Raw genomic sequence first — 15,369 nt, 5'->3', positions numbered from 1 at the left:
ACCTGCCACCCGGGATAACCTGTGCCCTTTCCTGAGTCTGGCTTCTCTTGCCTTGAGAGGCTCCAGAATTATACCTGGAATCTTGGAAAATTCCATGAGAGGGCAGAGGCTCTGGGATGTTACCTGTAAAGTGGAAATAATGGCACCTGGAATGAGGGCTGGCACATAGTAGGGGCACAATAAATGGTGGCTCCCATTACGTATTACCCAAACTGTAAGCTACAAAGATGAAAACCGCTACCTGGTATTGTCAGATTATGGAATTTTATGATGCTACAATTCCATTTCGAGCGCTCATTGATTTTGTCAACATGACATGTTAATAGTAGCCTGTTACCCCAAGAGGCCCACTCTGGTGAAGGAAAGGGGATACTAAGAGAGGCTGTTTCCCTCACGGGCACTCAGCCCTCTTGGGACCAACTCAATACATCACCCAGGGCTTGAATGCAGCCTCCTAAGCACTAACCTGAGATGTTTCCAGGCACCCCAAGTGTCAAATCCAGAAGACAAAAGTCCTCTAGTGGCCTTTTAAATTAAACCACAGCCAGTTAATCTGGGATAGAATGATCTCCTTAAGAAACCCACATATTTTATAAAATATAGTCTGCATGGATTATCAAAGTGGATTTTCTTTTCAATTCCCATTACATCGGGTGGTGACTGATCATGGCCAGCAACACAGAAGGAGCCTGAAGTTTAAACTTTGGGCCCAGGCAAACATTCCACAGTGTCACTTAGTTTTTGCTCATTCGCTCTACGTTCACCGAGCACTTCTGATGTGCAGGGCCCTGCTCTGGGTCCCGGGATCCAGCAGTGAATGAGCCAGGCATGCTCCCTGCCCTCTAATTGGGAATAAAAAGAAAACAAAATAATTACAGATTGTGATCTCTGCTGTGAATGAGTCAGATAATATGCTGAGACAGAGACTAGCAGGGGAGACCCGCTTTACAGAGATACTTTAATTTTTTGTTTTCTAGTTTTTGGTTGACCTTCTAATGAAGGTCAGGATATAGTCTGTCATGATCACATTCCCAGAACCCAGTACAGTACCTGGTACCTAGCCAACTCCCCCAGAAGAGTATTTCTTGATTTTTGTTGTTGTTGTTGTTGTTGATGATGCCCTTGGCCCTGCTCCCTTTGAGAAGCTTGTCTTCCTTACCAATTACCCAACTTCAGGGAGGGGGGCACAGGTAGAAGGAATGGAGGGAACCAAACAGGCACCCATTCTGCCAGCCCAGCACAGCCCTTCCTCTGTACATCAGAAGCCATGGACAGATGACTTGGGGGAGTTCCTAGACAGGAAGGACACTGTATGTGAAACATCTGCATTTACATACTTGGTTTCACGGGTTCTTAGCCTATTTGAAGACCCACAGACCCACCATGTTATTCTTGTCAAATTTACTGAAGTGAATGCACAGTCCACTCCTCTTTCAACCATGAAAAGCAAAGCGCCTTGGGTGAGCTCAGGGACTGTGCTGTAGTCTGGGCTCTCTGATTTGGGCACATAACTTTAAACCCCAGTGCCCAGTGCTGAGCAGTAGGTCAATGAATAATTTCTGAATGAGTGACTAAAAAAAGAATAAATAAAGGAGGCCAGTGTTCTTGAGGTGACACCCTCCCCTTCCGTTAACCACCTGGCTGCCAAAATTAAATCAAAACCTCAAAAGCAAAGATCACTGAAGGCTGAAATTCTTCAACCTCAAATTTCCTTGGAGACTCAAAACATACAAGTTCAAGCTACGATTTTTGCTTTTCAAATAAGAGAGCTTTTCCTTACCAGCAGGGGAATTTATTTTCCTTAAAATATATAGACACGTTAAAAAAAATTACAGCTGTTCAGACATTGGTCCAGGTGCGATACTGGTGATTTCCACTCCTCCTATGAGAAGGAATGTCTGTTCAAGGGTGAGGCACACCCATGACTAGGCAGCATCCATGCACTGCCCTGAACAACAAAGAGCATGAGCACTCAGCCTCTGTGGTTTAGGAGCAAGGAATCCAGGATTGATAATACCTCAACTGAAATGAAACAGCCTGCTGAACCAAACCATAAATGAACTTAACAGGCACCTGAACCCTTTGTCTGAACACCTACCTGAGGCAGGGAGGAAAGGCAGTTACAGAGGGGAATGTACGGGAACAAAGGGTGTGAGTGTACCATCTGATTTCTTTGCCCCGTGGGTTTCATATTTGATGGAGACACTTTCTAGAAGTGCTTAGGTGCTGGAAAAACCTTCTCATGCTTCTTGGATCAAAAAACAACCAGGAGGCTCTTTGTTAATTTGCAACAGGGCAAAGTCTTCTGTATATATGGATATGAGTTCTGATGGAGATACAGGTATCTCTGGATGGATGAGGTGAACTCTGTCTGAGACTCATTACTGGTGACACCATCCACTTTCACGATGCATCATTGTTCTCCAGGCCACTCTATGACTATCTCCTTTTAGGCTTGCCTACCTCTTGATAGAGCAAGGCAGACATCTAATTCTCATCAGTGGGACTTCCCTGGTGGCACAGTGGTTAAGAATCCACCTGCCAATGCAGGGGACATGGGTCCGATCCCTGGTCCGGGAAGATCCCACACGCCGTGAAGCAACTAAGCCCGCACACCACAACTACTGAGCCTGTGCTCTAGAGCCCATGAGCCACAACTACTGAAGCGCGTGCTCCACAACAAGAGAAGCCACCGCAATGAGAAGCCCGCGCACAGCAACAAAGAGTAGCCCTGGCTCGCTGCGAGTAGAGAAAGCCCGTGAGCAGCAACGAAGACCCTATGCAGACAAAAATAAAAAATTAAATTAAAAAAAAAATAAATCTCATTAGTAAATGGTCTGGGAACAATTACTTTTTCTGTGGTTCTGGGTAACGTTCTCTGCAAGGAGAACTGACCCTACCTGTCCTCAGCTGATGGATTTGCAGAAGAGCTGGCCCTGGGTCCAAACCTATCCTTATTCCTACTAGGCTCAGGTTCCATTCCCTCTAGACCCAAATCTTGGGATCCTTTGAGGTTTTGAGTCTTAGAATCAAAGGAGAATCACCTTCCAATATACAGGTGGAGGGAAGTGGATGCTGGAAATGGGTGTCTGCTATGAGTCAAGCACTGTGCTCACTGTTTAAAGGACTGTTCCTTTTTAGCTTCTCCTTAGCCCAGCCTAAGTAAGCATGGTGGTGTTCATTTGTACAGAGAAGAACACTGAAGCCTAGGAAGGCTTTAGTGACTTGCTCACGGTCACAAAATCAGTAAATGCTGGAGAGGGAAGTTTTCTCTACGCCAGCCTGGTTCCCAAACCACTGATCCTCCTGTCATCTAGTGCTATTTCTTTTTTAATATTGTTTAAAAACAAAGTGTGTTTTACTTAAATTAATATAATAAATAGTCTAAAATAAATTTAAATATTTATTTAAAACAATGTGTGTCTTACAACAATATAAAAAGACTCACAAGGCATTTACTACATACCTCAAAGAAATAAAGAGCTTAAACGAGACAGACCTGAGTTCAGAATCCAGCTCGATCATTTCTCCTTGGTGTGACCTTGGGCAAGTTGCTCTCTATCCCTTCATTCACTCAACAAATATTTATCTAGGGTCTACTACGGGCCAGGCAGGTTCCAGGTGTGTGAGATATATAAGTGTCTATAAAATATTTCTGTGAACTTTGATTTCTTCATCATAGGGTTATTTGAAGGATTAAAGCAGAAAAAATATTTAGAACAGGGCTGGGCATATGGCAAGAGATAAAAAATGATAATTATTATTGCTACTGTGGTTATTACCATAATTACTATTACTACTATTGTCATTGCTGCTTTGTAGTTACGTTGAGAGGCAGGCGGGGGCGGGGGTGGCATTAGAGATGGAGGATCCTGCAGGATGATGGATAAGAGGCTTGGGATGCAGCCTGACCCTCCTCTAGCTACCCACATCACACAGGGTTATAAATGGATGCTCTCTGGATACCTTCAGTCACGTTTGCAGTGTGTTGTTCCCACTTCTGAAACAAAGACAGGGCAAGTGCAAGGCCTGACTTAATTTTAAATGGCTGAGATTGAATTGATTAGTGTCAGAACAGCCCTGTGATTTAATCACAGGGCTTTTCTATTTAATAACCAAGTGACCAGAGCAGCAAAAATGCACTGATGGAGAGAGTACAGCTCCTGACTTGACAGCAAATGGACCCTGATTAGTCATTTGTAATTATTAAATTCAAACCAGATCTCAAACCTTTCTGATTTATCTCTGCTGGCAAACAGCTTTGGTGGTTTCAGAGGCTCTGATGAGGCCTTTCATCTGCGCCTTCTTTAGGGAGACATTAGCAAAAGGATTTTGTGTTCTTGTACTTGCCCTTAGCTGGAACTTGACTCACTAAACTCATGCTCGAGCAGGGAGAGGATCTACATTTCATCTCTCCTCTGTCTCAGCTTCAGGGCTGAGTAAGAGAATTGAGAGGCACCCCCTACTCCATTTTTAATACCTTAGTTTTAAAATATCCTCCCTTTTCCAGCATCCAGGAACCACGATCCTTTTTTCTAGACTCTTTGATGTGCTTACGGGGTAGAAAACCTGGAAACCATGGTGTTCTCTGAGCTGCTGGTAAATAAATCTTAACTAACATAATATGCAATTTTGTGCTCACATGCCACTAACTGTGGTTTAAAGATGCTAGGTGGGTTCTAAGGTTATACTTGTGGGTTCACGTCCTCATCATGCCACTTATTTGTTATAGAAACTTAAGCACATCACTTCGCCTCTCTGAACCTCAGTTTCCTTGTCTATAAAATAACTAAGGTTATCGTGAGAGTTAAATAGATCACAATGCCGGGCACACAGTAACATCTCAGTATTAGCTATCACTAGTAGTAGCAGCAATAACAGCAGTAACGGCAAGTGAGAGCGGGCACCAGAGGGAAAAAACCATGGAGAAAATTCCTATAATGTATAAAAGTGTACCCATTAACTTGATTTTGGCAAATCAGGAAAAGCCCCAATGATTGCTTTTGGCCACAGAACACCTGGCCTTTAGTTTATTGGGAAGCAGAGATGAGGTCACCTTGGCCAAGGAAAGGTCTCTCTCTCTCCCATGGGAAGGAAAAGATGCTCAACCAGGCAGGTGAGAGGCTGGGGAGATCCAGCCAGCCTGCCAGTGCCACCACCAGCCCTGAAATCAACAGCAGCCAGATTCACTCTCATCCCACAAACATTTACAAACCACTTTTCCCTCTAAAACACTCAAGGCCAGAGGAGCAGTAGAGAAGACAGAAAACTTGTCTGTCCAGGGCAGAGCCCTGGCAAGTATATTTTCCAGAAGGACTGATCCAGAAAAATTCCATTATGGGCACTCATCTAAAGTGGGAAAGGGGGCTCACCTTCACAAAGGTTTTCAACAATGGAATTTGACAAGAAGCACAAAATCTAATTAAACAGAGCACTTTTTTCCTAAGCCTTCTAATAATTACTATTAATTATTTTACATTGTTTTCTTCCAATCTCAGGTGCACTGAACTGGATTAATCACAATCCTTGGTTCATAACACACTTATCACTGGTGCTTCCCTGGCCCTTCTTTATTTGCTAACACTTATTTTTACCAGCATAATGAACTCTTATTAATTAAAATTATTCCCATACAGAACTGTCTGAGGCCCTTATCAACAAAAATATTACCCATATAGTTTAGGGAATGTCCAAATAATTGCTTAATTTCTAAGTCATTATTCCATGTAACCAAACAGCTTAGATGGTCCAAATGTACAATTCAGATTCAAATGTGTTTATTGCCCATGATAATATCGGGAACCTGATTTTACAAGGAGAGTTCTTAGTTCTTCACTCACGTTTGGCTGGGTTCCTGCCTTTTCTTATCTAGAGAGACCCCAGTGCTGGTAATGCCTTAGCAGCCACAGCACCCCATGCATTCCTGAGCAGCACCCCAAATACTAGCAGGCAGGCATTCATCCACAGGAAGAGAAAGGCTTCCCTTCGGCCACTGGTCTCTGGATCATCTACTCCTGGGGGCAACTTGCCACACAAAGCAGAGATGGAACATGCTGGAGAAATGGACTGCACCTGCTAAGCCACTCTGTAAATCCTGACAACTGATCAGGACATTCCTTTAAATAAAAAAAAGATTTCCCTGGTAGAACTATTTGGGGTTGTCTAACCAGACTAGAACTCACAACCTGAGTTGCTAAAGCTTAGTTTCTTTATGGCATATTCTGGCTGCTTGAAGTAGTCCCTTCCTTCCCTCCCTCCTCCCCCTTGCTGGGTTTAAAACAACGATCTATTAAGAATCCACTGTATGCTGAGTGCTTTCCGTATATTATACCTAATCCTTACAACTTGGACAAAGAAGTTATTACACACGAGGAAACTGAGGCTTAAAGAGTTTAAATGACTTGATTAAAACTGCTCTGTGAGTGGGTGAACAAAGCCACGATTTGATAGCATATCCAGCCAATTGTGTAGCTGATACGGCTGGCCCACATCGCCTGAGCAGTCACCATTCCCTGGCATGCTTCGGCTTTCTACAGGCCAGAGATGCTTGGGTGTTAGTGTCATCAGGAGCAGCCCTCAACCCGTGATGAACTGGAGTTGGTAGGGAAACACCCCAGCTTCCTAAAGCTTGAGGGGACAACTCGGAGGTACAGTCTCTCAGCCTTGACTATGCACTGAAATCACCAGGGGAGTTTAAAATGCTCCGGGGTCCTGACTCCTGCTAGCCAGGGATTCTGAACAACAGGAGTTCCGGAAGCTCCCCAGGTGAGTCTATTGTGCAGCAAAGTTTGAGAATCACTGCCACACAGTCTCCTAGAAGTCCTCAGCAGGATTGAGCCCCAGTGGCCCACAGAGCTAACCTGTTCATGATCACACGCTGTAGTGGCTTCCTTCCCTTCCCTGTTTCTCTTGCCCACTCCCTCACCAGTGCTTCTGGGGATCACCTCCCAAATAAACTACTCGCACTTGTATCCGGATCTGCTTCTAGGGCACTGAACCTAAGACAAGCTGAACCTGGCTCTGTGCTTCTAAAACTAGCAGTGTACTAGGAGGCAGGTAAAGCCACAAAATAAAAATGGTCTGTCAACTTGACTTTGGGGGAAGCCATGCAAGCCATTATTTGTATATTTGAAGAAGAATGTAATGTCAATTTACATGAGTGTTTAAAGATAAGGCTGGGAAGAAATTTAAAGTTGAACGACCTTCACATTGACTGTCCCTTGTGAAAGACACAGAAAGGGCTGAGTCAGCTTCCTTTCTGATCAGAGGTTGGGAAGAGTCCAGGAAGGTAGAGAGATTCACAGCTTCTACTTCTCCAGGCTTCGCTTCACAGTCTATCCACACATTCCTCCAGCAGAAAGGAGTCTCAACAAGACTAATAGGAGGCTTTTGTCATTTGGTTACTAATCAGAGACCAAATGCTTTAAGCACAAGCCCTCAGGGCTAACAAGAGCAGGACCATTTTTACAATATTACTTTTTTTGTATCTCTATTCACCAGGTGAGGTTCATCCTTGCATGGAGAGATTAGACCTGCATATTTTAAATTAAGTTGTGAAACAACAACTTAAATAGGGATTTAATTAGAGTTTTAAGATGGAAGGTTGGTTTGATTTTTTTTGATCTCCTTGACTGGGTGGGAACATCTGTACTGCTGGAGACTTGTAATAAAGAGCCTTAGAGGTGTCAAGGCAGAATGTCATCATCATTTAACCTGTCCCTAGATACTGCAGGCAGAAGGATTAGGTTATTTAACAAAAGAAAACTTTCTGGAAGATACTCTGACAATATCTATCAGTAAAATAGTTGGTAGGAATAATGGTGGGATATACTTTCACCAAGATGCACACACAAGGATGTTTACTGTAGCACTGTTTATAAGTAGCAAAATACTGGAAACAAAATGTCCACCAAAAGAAACTGGTTAAACAAAACTATGGTCCATCCATATAATATGAAATACTATGCAATTAGAAAGAATAGTGTAGAGCTACACAATGTATGGAAGGTCCTCCAGGATATATTGAGTAATAGTAATAATAATAATAATAATAATAATAAAATTGTATGCACAGCACGTTTCCTACTGTGTCAAATTCTTAAAATTAGAAGAGGAAAATACATATATATCTATATCTATCTATTTACATATAAATACATACATCCCGATTGTATGAATCAAATTTCTTTCTGTAAGGAAGCACATGTAGTGTTCATTGGAGACAGAGCCTGGGGTAGGAGGAAGGAGACTATCACTTTTTATTTGGTGCTATCATATACTTATATACCCTAAGCATGTGTACACACACACACACACACACACACACATACACACCCCAATATAGGCTATCTAGGTACTGGGACAACTGCCTTTTTATTTAGTGGCTGTTATTTCCTTCTTTATATCTCTGTACTAAAGAAAGAAGGCACACCTAAAGTTTTTTAAAATAGATGCATATAGGTAGATTGGAATTGGAGGCATCAGAATGAATTCATGGTTACACATACACACATATTTGTGCAATGACACCCTAGTAGCAATGAACACACCAAGTGCCCAGATCTTGGTTTCAAAGTACCAGTCTCCACTAAAAGGACCCAGAGCTCTTTGGAGAAAAGGCTGATTTTAGGGCTGGGGTAGGGAAAATACAAGATGAGCCTGGAACATGCTGATGTATCAAAAGTAATGAAGTACTCTAAGAAAGATGGATGAGGCACCAGCTTATAGGGCTCTCACTAGCCAAAACAGAGCTCCATGACCCCATAATATAAATATAATATATATGATTTAAATAAATGAATAAATAAATGGTGAAGGGACACCTCTTCTGTATAGAACACTAATAAACGTAGAATGGATGATGGAGTTAAAAAATCATTGATGGATGCTAAACTAGTGGGTTAACATTTCATGAGGGATAGGACTCTTCCACAGTTTCAATTTACTTGTAATTTAAAAAGGGAAAAATTGTAACTTTACAATAGAGAAATTTAGAAAATGCCCCCTGAACTAAGTAACCAAAGCTAATGTCACCAATACTGGTACAAACTGATACCGTGTATCCTCTGATGTGATACACAGAGAAAGACACCATATCACTTCTGTCATACTCCTGTGAAAAATGCACAGCTTAAAAAAAGTATTCTTGGGCTTCCCTGGTGGCGCAGTGGTTGGGAGTCCGCCTGCCGATGCAGGGGATGCGGGTTCGTGACCCGGTCCGGGAGGGTCCCGCGTGCCGCAGAGCGGCTGGGCCCGTGAGCCATGGCTGCTGGGGTCCGGAGCCTGTGCTCCGCGATGGGAGAGGCCACAACAGTGAGAGGCCTGTGTACCGCAAAAAAAACAAAAACAAAAACAAACAAACAAACAAAAAAGTATTCTTCCATCACTCCAGATATTTTTTTAAATGCATAATCAGAAGATAGTCATGGAGAAACATCTAATAAACCCACATTGAGGGAAACTGTACAACCTAACCGGTTTCTACTCTTCAAAACTGTCAAAATCAAGAAACACCAAAAAGGCCTGGGGAACTGTTCCAGATTGAAAGAGACAAAAGAATATGTGACAATAAATGCAATGCATGATCCTGAATTGGACTCTAGACCAGGAATAACAACAGCTATAAAATACATTATTGTGACAGTTGACAAACTTTAAAAATGAACGGTGGGGGCTTCCCTCATGGTGCAGTGGTTAAGAATCCACCTGCCAATACAGGGGACACGGGTTCGTGCCCTGGTCCGGGAAGATCCCATGTGCCGCAGAGCAACTAAGCCTGTGTGCCACAACTACTGAGCCTGCGCTCTAGAGCCCACAAGCCACAGCTACTGAGCCCAAGCACCGCAACTACTGAAGCCTGCGTGCCTAGAGCCTGTGCTCCACAACAAGAGAAGCCACCGCAATGAGAAGCCCGCTCATTGCAACAAAGAGTAGCCCCTGCTTGCCGTAACTAGAGAAAGCCCACATGCAGCAACGAAGACCCAACACAAAAATAAAATAAATAAAATTAAATTTTAAAAAAAGAATGGTGGAGGAGTTAATATATTTTGTCAATGTTAAATTTTCTGCTTCTGATAATTATACTGTGTGAGGATGCTCCTGTTCTTACACTGAAGTATTTGGGGCTAAAGGGGTGTAATGTCTGCAATTCATTCTCAAATAGGAAGAAAAATAATTTACATTTATACGTTAAATATATATATTCTATATCTCTATCTATCTTTAACTATCCATATCTATCTATCTATCTATCTATCTACTGAGAGACTGATTCACAGAGAGAGACACAGAGAAAGCAAATGTAAACAATCAGTGAAGGTGGGTAAAGAGTATTCAGAAGTATATTATTTTAGACTTGCAACTTTTCTATAAGTTTGAAATAATACTAAGTTGCCAAAAGTAAAATAAGTTCACAAATAAGCTGCACACTCTCACGCTCCTCAAGAAAAACACAAGCCCATAAACACTCATTCCTCTTCAGGGCATCTGATATCCACCCATTGCCCAACTCCAGGGGGCCTTAGGCCCTCAAGGCTCAGCTCTGCAGGATCTGCTAACCCTAGGTGCCTGCAGGCTCCGTGATCCTACAAGGGAGTCTGCCCAGGCACTTCAGCAGAACTTGGTTGGGTATTAGCTGGGACACAATTCCTTAGGCCTGAGAAGAATATAATTTAAGGCTTGTCTGATCAAAATAGCTCTCTTCCAAACAAAACTGGAAATTCTCACAAGAGGCTCTTTATTTATTTTGTTTTTTGGTTTTTGGTTTTTTTGTGTGGTACGCGGGCCTCTCACTGTTGCGGCCTTCCCCGTTGCGGAGCACAGGCTCCAGACACACAGGCTCAGCGGCCATGGCTCATGGGCCCAGCCGCTCCGCGGCATGTGGGATCTTCCCAGACCGGGGCACGAACCCGTGTCCCCTGCATCGGCAGGCGGACTCTCAACCACTGCGCCACCAGGGAAGCCTGGAGCTCTTTATTTTTAAAGATATTTCTCTCTGTAGAAAGAAACAGCTAAAAGGAAAATAACTGTGTAATAGGTAATACCCCTCCCCTCAAAACAATGCACTTGAATATGCCAACAATGTATCTTAATGTAGTTCCTCAGAATGTGGCCTCTGGAAGGACTGGACCTCTCTCCTTGTCCAACTAGAGTTCATTTGCACAAAGGAGGCCACCAGTTTTCAGACTAGTCTTGACTAACTTGAGAAAATGCTCCTGGCAATAGTCTGCAGAGAAGCTGTCAGAACAATAACGTGAAAGCCAGTTACCATTTCTGATGTGGTGTCTGGAAAGATGTCAACTGTGATTAGAGGGACATCTTCCTTCTGCAGCTGTCTCTGAAAGTGGAGGAGGGCCTCATCACAACCCCAAATTATAGGAGAGAGGTAAAGGGCCGCCAAACACCAGGGACATGCAGGTATTCAGGGAATCCTTCCTTCAGCAGCACTATCATGTCCTGTCAAGCTTTGAGTAAAAAAGCAAAAGTTGTGATAAGCCACAAGTGGGCTGCAGGGAGGGGGAAAGGACTTTGCTAAATTTTCTAATCCTGAATTTTTGCTTCAAAGCCCATCCCAATCACTTTTATCCTGAGGTCTGAAACTGAGATCTGGATTTTGGAGAATCAAAGCATATTCATCCAGCATTTAATCCATTTCCCAGGAAATCAGTGTTTTACTAAGAGTAGAATTCTTTCATGTCCAGAACTTTCCTGGGCATTTCTAAGGCCTAATCCAGCACACACAAAAAGCTCAACAAATGTTTGTTGACTGACACACATGAACAAATGAACCCAAAATAGCGAATATAAAGCTGCAGAATTTCTTTTCAGAAAGACTAAAACACCAAGATGTGCCATCCATAAAATTCCATTTTTGATTCTGGGACCCACAATATTTCTCATTTCTTGGCAATAGAAATCCAGGGACTTCCCTGGTGGTCCAGTGGCTAAGACTCCACGCTCCCAATGCAGGGGGCCTGGGTTCGATCCCTGGTCGGAGGACTAGATCCCGCATGCATGCTGCAACTAAGAGTTCTCATGCCGCAGCTAAAGATGCCACATGCCACAACTGAGACCCAGGGCAGCATGCATAAATAAATAAATAAATAATCCAGGAACAACAAGAGACTCAGATGAATGAATTTCACTCTATAGTTTCATTCATTCAACAAATATTTTATGGAGTACCTATTAGGTGCCAAGCACTGTGCAAGCTGCTGTAGATACATTGGTTAACAAAAGAGATATGGTCCCTGACCTCAGAGGGGACAGAGATGATAAAACAATAAGCAAATAAAAAAGCTAGTTTTAGGGTGTACTAAGTGTTATGAAAAAAGTAGACCAGGGTAATATGAAAGCCTATGAAAGGTGGGGAGGGGTGAAACTACCAGAGAGAGAGGTCAGGGAAGCTTCTCAGAGGAGGAACATTTGAGATGACACCTAAGTGATGGGATGGAGCCAACCAAGCAAAGATGGGGATAGATGGGGAGTTAGAGCTCCTAAAGGCCCCTCATCATTAAAGGTTCAAGTTCTCTCTTTCCACACACAGTCTCTAATGCCTGTTCTGATTGGCCAATGCCCATGGATGTGTGCTGGTTCCATACCTAGTGCCTGTTCTGATTGGTCAGCATCCATGAACATGATTGTTTATGTGGAAGAACATCATCTCCTATTAATAAGAGAACTGTACCGAGGCAATTTTCTTTCATGTTCATGAGAACTGTACTGAGGCAATTTTCTTTCTCAGTTTATTTGAAGAGAAATTAAGGGTGAATAATTTTACTCATCTTTGTGTTATTGTTAGTCATGAACACGGTCCTGAATTTCTCAAGACTTGTTAGTGTCCGTAAGACCCTATGCAAAGTCAGGTCCGGTCTACTTTTTCTTTTTAAAGGTTGGAAAAATTACTTTATGAAGGCTTAAGAAGTACTGAGTATAATTAAACTGTAGTCCAGAGTTAGATACAATTTAATATAGTTCAATCCCAAAATAAAAGTTATTGTAGGTGAGACCACGAAATTTCCTAATACGTGACTTTAATACGTTGTGCTAAATTTAAAACAACTCAGAGGAACCAATATTTACAGTAGATGGTGTACTTATGAAAACTCTGGCATCACCTATATTATATACATGTATATATGTGAATATATATAGAGAGAGAACCCAAGATTATATGAACTAGGAAACAGATGTTTATTTCAACAGCAATACTAGAGTGCAGAGTTTGAGACTAGGATTTATAACATGGGATTTGGAAAAGGAGCAGACATCTTGTTTTCAAAACGTGAAGTTTTTCTCAAGACCCAAGTCAACATTGTAACTGCCACAGAAAAGGAAAAAGGGAAGCTTTTCTCACTTCAATTGTTCATCTGCACCAGAAAGTCCAGTATCCCTGAGACAGGAACCACTGCAATAAGAAGGGAGTGAATAGGTTCTCCCAAAGGAATACTGTTACTTCATTATGCCTCCTGCCCTGGTCACCAGGAGCAAACTTTGCATTTCCCAACCTAATGCTTGGCAGCACCAAGACATTTCAGTAATGGTTCATCATAAACCCTGCATTCTCCATCTTCATGAAATAACCTTGTCTCCCATTGAATTTCCTTTTCCTTCCTTTCTCGGGCTTCTGCTCTTTGTCTTTCTTCAAGTCTATGCTTGGCTTCAGTTGCTGCATCAATGTCTCTGATCTTTAAGTTGAAAGTGACATCCTTCCAAAGGCAGTGGGATTCGTACTCATTCTGATCTTCCAACTTCCTCACTTTCTTCTTGATTATAGGCAACTTGTTGGTATCTATAAAAACTACATTTTCCCCTGCTGAGTATTTTGCATACAGTACACCATTCCATTCCCCTTCAACTGAGCAGAAAGACTTCCTGTCATTTGGAGAAAAAATCTCAGCAGTAATTCTGTGCTTCTTGCCCCCATAGAAAGGTTTAGTGTGGACGATGATATTGGCACTTTAGCCAGTTTGGGAACAATTAATATTGCATTCTCCACCTAGTTCCACCCAGGGCACTGTTAAGGATAGACCTTCCATAACCATTGGGGAATGTGAGAATGTAATGTTACATCAGGGTCTAGACACAAGACACAGCCCTGTCCTATGTTGTGCACCCCAACTGACATCCCAAGGAATTGTGATTTGGTCCAGATATGAGCATTGAATTGTATCTTCTTGTTAAAACACTCAGCATAAAAGGCCGAAACTGGTGGATGATGGGAAACCTGCTCAGCCACGAATGTTACGCTATTCTTGGAAACCCAGGGAATTGGTCCTTCTGAAACTAGCTTCAAATTCTCTTCAGTATCATTGGTAATGTCCAGTGACACTGAAATATCTCACCCAAAATGGGGTTGTATGGCTTTTTGGCAACCAATCCTTTCCTTCCTACGTGAAAGGTTGAGAGGTGCCATTTTACAACCTGAACCATTCAGTCTCTGGCATCCTTCTGGTCACTAATACTCACAAACAGGTTCGGATGTGCAAAAAAGTCTGCATACATTTCTAAAAGAGATCTTCTTTCAAGAGTAAATGTTGGAAGAACTACCTTAGTAAGATCCATTCCAAGCCTAACCTGTGACAACAGATGCACAATAACACTCTTGTGCTCTTCCACCGACCCTGCCTCCCCTTCATCATCTCTATCATCATGTGAATAGAAGAGGTCAGCATCACTTGTTCCATTGGACATGGAAGAATTAAGTGATTCCGTGGTATCTGGGCGCTTTAGACTATTTCCTGAGCTGCTGTGTGTCCAGACTGAGGCAGAACCAGAGGAATCTATTAAGTGCTTTGGGGATGAGCCACTCTGATGGAATTCATCCGCATTATAGAATTCATCTTCACTGCTAGAATAAGAGAACTCTGGGACTGTGTTTGGAGACAAGTTGGCATGGCTTGGAGAAGTTAGACTGCTACTAGGTGGTGAGTGCTCACTGCCTGTACTATTTGGTGTTGGAGTCTGATGATGTCCCAAGGTAGGAGCTAATACAGGTCCAACTGGTAGAGAAGATGGACGCTGCTCTGATTTACACAACTGAGTGGGTTCTGGAGGTAAGACAGTCTGGGAGGGCACTGTGTTGATCACAGGTTCCAAGGGACTAGGTTGATATATTGCATCCATAGGATTAATAGTACTTTTAGCGATCTGCAGCAACACAATGCAGTGTTTAGTTGATTCTACCATGCTATTTGCTGTCTCTTTGAGAGTCTCAATTTTCTTTCTCTGTTCATCATCTTTGCAGTTTTGAACTTTGTCATCAAAAAGCTTTAACTTGGGCTTCCCTGGTGGCACAGTGGTTGAGAGTCCGCCTGCCGATGCAGGGGACACGGGTTCGTGCCCCGGTCCGGGAAGATCCCACATGCCACA

General features: G+C 42.7%; 1 protein-coding gene and 1 pseudogene across 4 annotated transcripts in view; both read right to left on the bottom strand.

The window, feature by feature from the left end:
- ARHGEF3 (Rho guanine nucleotide exchange factor 3) overlaps positions 1-15,369 on the bottom strand; it is a 327,189-nt gene that overhangs the window by 148,502 nt on the left and 163,318 nt on the right. The gene's annotated exons all lie outside the window — the stretch shown is intronic.
- Positions 13,363-15,269, bottom strand: LOC308623975 (oxysterol-binding protein-related protein 9-like; annotated as a pseudogene). Its single transcript has one exon. The product of its transcript is annotated as an oxysterol-binding protein-related protein 9-like (transcript).

Source organism: Mesoplodon bidens (assembly GCF_964165515.1).
Source record: "Mesoplodon bidens genome assembly, chromosome: 10".
NCBI lineage: Eukaryota > Metazoa > Chordata > Mammalia > Artiodactyla > Ziphiidae > Mesoplodon > Mesoplodon bidens.
The sequence above is the reverse complement of the archived record's forward strand: the minus strand, read 5'-3'. Positions and strand labels throughout refer to the sequence as shown.